Source organism: Acomys russatus, chromosome 26 (genome assembly GCF_903995435.1).
Source record: "Acomys russatus chromosome 26, mAcoRus1.1, whole genome shotgun sequence".
Classification (NCBI taxonomy): domain Eukaryota; kingdom Metazoa; phylum Chordata; class Mammalia; order Rodentia; family Muridae; genus Acomys; species Acomys russatus.
The window spans coordinates 17,890,841-17,896,940 of record NC_067162.1 but is presented as its reverse complement, the minus strand read 5'-3'; positions in this window follow the sequence as shown (position 1 = coordinate 17,896,940).

Here is a 6,100-nt window from a genome sequence, read left to right as displayed (position 1 = left end):
TGGAATTGAAGAGATTTGGGCAGCTAAGAGAAGCCCAATGCCTTATCCAGCCGGCCTTCTGGTGGTTTCGAGAGGGAGTAATTACGGTAATTAGAAAAGAGGGCTCCGTGGCAAAGCTCCTCTGATCCCACTATTTCCAAGGAAGGTTGCTCAGCTGCTTAGAAGGGCGTGTGAAAGTGGGATCTTCAGAGACAAAGGGGGTGGGAGGAGGGGATGAACTAATGCAACCTGCCTTTTAGAGAAAATAAGGACTCTGGGCCCTGGAGGAGCCCTGCTGGACTATGGTCCTCCTCTGCCGTGGCCGTGTGGCTTCCATTAAATACTTGGCAATGCCATGGGGCACTTGGTTGTCACAACTTAGGATGGAGTATCATTGGCATCTGGCATCTAGTGGATAAAGAGGCCGGGATGATATAGCCTTGCCCCTACCTCCTCTCTCTCTCTCTCTCTCTCTCTCTCTCTCTCTCTCTCTCTCTCTCTCTCACACACACACACACACACACACACACGCACACGCGCACGCGCACACACACACACACACACAGAGTCTCTCTCACACACATCACACATCTCTCTCTCTGTCTCTCCTTGGGGCCCAGATCCTTTCTGTGCAGGAGCAAGAAGCCCTTCTCCTTACTCCTACTCACTGAGAAAGCCCAGTTTGCTTTGTCTCAGAACTCAGGTCTCTGCTCTCACCCTCTGCATCCATGCCGCTCCACGGGTTAGCCCAGAAGAACATCCTGCTCAAGTTCTCTAGAACGACAGTCCAAACCAAAATATCTTCCAGGGAGTCAGTGAGACCCAGCCCAAAGCAGAGGAGGAAGGCTTGCTATTGCAGTATGTCTGGGCTATCTGCCCTTTATTTCAGGAAACAGTGTCCTCTATGAATCACACTCAAGGATTTGGGCAAACCCTGAAGGAGTTGTGACAGGTTTGTGAAACCAGACTTGGCTTCAATACCACCTCCCTGAAATGGACATAATAATTATGCTGCTTTGTAGGATGGGAAGGAGGAAATAAAAAGACACCTAGTCCAGTAGCCAGAGTGCTCAGGAAGGGCTGTGAGAGATTCTTTTCAACAGGTGTTAAGGGGTATGGTAGGGAAAAAAGGCAGCAAGACTATTTGACGTGAATCAAGGATGATTATGGTTTTTGCTCTTTCTTTTTTATTTATTTCACATGTACTAGTGTTTTGCCTACATGTATATCTGTGAGAGGGTGTCAGATCCTCTGGAACTGGAGTTACAGACAGTTGTAGGCTGCTATGTGGGTGCTGGGAATTGAACTCAGGACCTCTGGGAGAGCAGCCAGTGCTCTTAACTGCTGAGCCATCTCTCCAGCCCTGGTTGTGGATTTCTAATGCTAAAGCATGAAGCAGATGCTCAGAGAGTCATCATCCAAATGGTCCACAAGGCTCCAGGGTCTGCCGAAGCAAAGCCCAGGCCACCCTCCTCCCCCTTGTTTCTCCACCTGGGTTCTAGGGAGAAGAGCACAGAGCCAGGAAGACCTCACCAAACTACTCACCCCCTTCTCCCTCCCCCCCCTGCAAATCCACACTCCCCCCCCCCCCCCCCCCCCCCCCCCCCGTTTCCTCTCAACAGCGGTGTCTGTGCTCTATGGTTTCCAGCAAAGCCCGTATCATTCCCAGTGTGAATTTCAAATCACACTGATCCACCCTTCTTAGCTGAAGTCAGCTTTATCAACCACAGGAGATGTGGGATTTGAGAGAGATCTGAGTAAATTCACATTGTTTGGGTAAACTCATTCGGGGAGCTCAACAAATCAAAGCCGAAATGGATATGTATCCCAGAGAGACTGAAAACTGCTGGGGGAAAAGAAGGGAAAAAAGTTACTATTAACATTTTTATTTCTTAAGAAGGAAAAAAAAATAAGCAGCAATTCCCTTTTAATGAGGGTGTTCACAACCTCTTTTTGAACCTCCACCAGAGCTCCTGAGGACACACCAGTCGAAGTGACAGGATCTTCGAGATGGCTGACAAGGGAAACAAGATCTCATAGAGTTATGTAGCCCACTGGCCCTACTTCCCAGCTGTGGTCAGCAAGAGGGCTATCAAATATGGTGATGGGTAAATTTATGCACTATGCCATAATTTAAGGAACTGTGTTGTATCATGTATATTTAAAACAATTCCTCTGTAGTTTTAATTATTTCAGTCTGCAGGGGCAAAAGGGAAAAAAAAGCAGGCAGCTCCCTTGCCTGGGACCAAAATGAAAGCTTTTGCCTGCTGACAGCTGAGACGTCTGTCCTATCTGGTTGAGATTTCTATAAAATTTGCATTGGAAAGGCAGCTTTAAGTATACTTAAAATAAAAAGGGGGCATTTGCATCTAATTTGCTACACTTGCAGTATTAGAGTTTTATCTGAATAAAGACACGTCAACTGGATTTATATAGTTAAGCTGATAGCTGGAGAAGTCAATACCAAAAACACCAGCTAAGTTCAGCAAAGTGGCAGAGAACCTAATAGTATTTACAAATTGTTGTGGGATGATTTTTTTTTTTCTTCCTCTGCTGATGACATTAAAGCTGTAGCAAAGCATCTGCTTTTTACACAACTCCAGTAATAATGAGGTTTCGATGAAAGGCGTCTTTATGGATAGACCTCTTTCCATCTTCCCCAGACTCCCAGCACAGTCAAGCATCCTACCAAACTCTGAGGTTAGAAAGTGAATTGCCTCAGCTTTGGGCTCAGACAGATCTGGCCGGGATCTTGACAGGGCCACTTCCTAGTGGTCTCTTTAGCCTCGGTTTCTTCATCTGCCAAATGGGAATCATGAGATCTGCATACGCACACCCCCCCCATCAGATCACAATAATTGTGCGGCCGAGCAGGTGAATAAGCCAAGAATTCCAGGGGTACGTGGTCCTCTGCCACCTCAGAGGGGGAACCTTGCTGTCATTCACACAAAGGTGCTGTGCAGGGTGATTCAGGGTAAATATCTCACCTTGAGAGTGGCATTCTGGGGTGATGGGCTGCGGGTGACCCATCTTCTTTGGTTCCGTAGACTGGCCCTGAGGTCAGCACAGGAAGGCAGGGTGGGTGACATCTTTCCATCTGAAATGCCCTTCCTCTCCCCACTCTGCCTGGCTGGAGAAATACAGTAAATCCCAGCTCTGGTCTTAGCCTCACACAGCTGTGAACAGCTTTCTATTCTGCATGCTTGAAGCAGTCTCTGGGGTCCATCTCCCCCCTCCCCTTTCTGAGCTTAGGAGGAAACGTCTTCGCCCAGGAATGGGACACAATGAACCCCCCCCCCCTCCCGCCAGTGTTGGCTTCCTTGCTTCCTGTTCCATGAGAGTCCCGCCCACCCTCTCTCTGCCCTGAAAGATCAACTCCTGGACTTGAGCTGCTTGGCTCAGGGACATAGGGGAGAATTCCTACCACCAGCAAGCCTTGAGCACAGCCTAGTCCCAAGACCCTCATCTTTTCCCTTGCTTCCTATCCTGGTTTCCAATCAGGCTTCTCTACTCACTACCAGGGCACCTAGGTGTGGGTCACTTTCCATCCTCTGTGAAACAGAGATCAGGGAGGATTTCTGTCTCTCGGTATTGCCATGGAGTATGAAGCAACTGATAAGCAATGGCGGCCCCTGACCGAGAACAGATCAAAGCCACCCGTGGACCAGTCTCAGCCAGTCAGGTTAGATCAAGGCAAATCCTGACCAAGGCTCCCTGAGCATCAATTTCTAAAACAGGTCATACGATGATCATGCCATGTAGATATCCATGATGCCAGGAAATGAGGAGTCTGCCCCAATTCATGGCAGTCAAAGCATGCCATCTGGAACAATGTTCTGTACCAAAACAATGGATGTTTTACCCGTCTTCATTGGGAAAGAATGTTTGGGAAGGGGCAAGCAGCCCTATATGCTAGGCGTCTTCCACTATTGCTTTTCACCTACATGTTTGTTTATTTGTTTGTTTTTTTAAAGTGGCTGTCTCTTACTGAACCTGAATGGAACTCATTAATTGGCTAGGCTGGCCATCAAGTTTCTGGAGGCTGTCTCCACCTTACAGCTCTGGAATTACAGATCTGTGCCCACTGTCACACGTGGGGTTTTGTTTTTTGTTTTGTTTTTTTTTTTTTTTATCACATGTGTTCTGGATATGAATTCCAATACTCTTGGTTGCACAGCAAGCTCTTTACCATCTGGCCATCTCTCTGGTCCCCCAGAGAAAAGAATCTCAGCATCCTTTGCCATTCACAGAACAAGATCCACAGGTCAAAAAACATATGGCCACCCAGTTGGTATCCTTATCACACATGGGGATGTCTCTGAACAAAGGGGTTCTGTAGTCGAAGAACGGTGGGCAGTGTAGTCCCAGTGCAACAGCATCCCCCCAGTAAACCAGTGTCTGCTTATACCCCAACCACTGCGTGACACAGCAGAAGAGAGCACATAGCACCAGCCAGGTCAAGGTAGAGGGGAGACAAGAACCAGACCAGGTGCCGAGATGAGATGTGAGAAGCATAGGTCCTCCAGGGCAGCCTCTCATCTCTTGTCTGGCATGGGACAACCTTGACAGTCAGACCCTGATTGGATTGAGGTGAGTGCGTATGGAGGAGGATGACCTCAGGAGGCCCAAGGAACACTTGTGAGCGGGTCAGCAATGTGGCTATCTGGACCGTTTGAGTCTATTGACCTCACATACCAGGGTCCCACCACAGGTGACAAACTTTGTCCAGTAATACCCCTGTATTCCCATTCCTGAGCTTCACTGTATATCAGTCTTTTTTGAATTTTTAACTTTCTGTTGTTGTTTGTTGTTGTTGTAATGATGGAGAACGGAAGAATAAGAAGAGACCGCTGGTGGCCTCCTAGCAGGACCAAGGGAATGTGGCCACTGGGGCCTGACAGTGTCTGCCACATCCCAGGAAGTAGTTCGTAACAACATCCTCTTCTGCAGGAAGGCTTGGAGAAGGCCCATAATCATACATGTAAAGAACCAGTTAAAACCAGGAATCGAGCTGGTTGCCAGGGACTGCAGAGACTCTATCAGGAACACCGCTCGCCCTGCGTCCCAGCTGCCAAACACAACAGCCTGAAGAAGCATTGCACTCAAGAAGGATGCCTCGTCCTGCTAAATGTCTGACACACCACACATGCTGGCCAGCGGTTAGTTAGCTTCCTTGCTTCTAACCCTTTAAACCTCTTTACCTTCTGTTCAAACAACTGTCCCTTGGAGGGTTCAGCAGCAGCTGAGAATTGGGATCCTGGCACGCTCCTGCCCAGCCCCTGGAACCCAAAGGAGATGTATTGGCTCACGTGTGTCTCCAGCTCATCGCTGTGCTCAGAGGACCTCCCTTTGTAATAGCCCAAATGGCCTGAAGTGTTCTGTCTACCCATGGTCACCTCCCCTAGGATGCTGAAGACGCTCAGTAAACAGCACTCTTCTGTGTGTCCATCTTTACCTCCCAAAGAAGCCAACACCACTGTCTAAGGCTGCGTTCAGCCTGCCTGAGAGGCCAACCACTGTCCTTTGTTTTCACTTTGCACTGTAGGCCTCATCAACAGACCAGTTCCCTTGACAATGTGATTGTTCTACTGGCCCACAGCCTGGTCAGACCCTGAACCACCCAATATCCTGACTTTACATGTTTCACAGCCACAGGCCTGGGCTCTAGAATCACACAGCCTTGCTTTTAATTCTGCCGTTGCCTGTGCCATCTGGACAATTGTTCTCTGAACGTCAGTTTTCTCATCTGTCAAATAGGAGTATTCCTGGTTACTGGTCTCAAAATTCCACCGGGCAGAATGAAATGAGACACTCACTGCCATGGCAATGAAGGATGTACTTACTATTCCAGTGGAATAGCTGTTGTGGAAAACCTGCCTTCTGATTAAGTCACATACAGTCATATACACACACACACATATACAAACACACAAATGTTGGATAAAAAATAATTAGTGCTCGGGGAAGCTGGTAGGATAAACAAGTGAAAAGCAAGACCAGCAACAAATATGTATTCCACAGGCATTGACCTAGGAACAGCTGCTAATACCTGGCAAGTCCTCCAGCCTTTGTTTTCAAGGTCTCTGGTGTGTGGAGAGGTGAAGGCAAAGCCAAAGCCTGA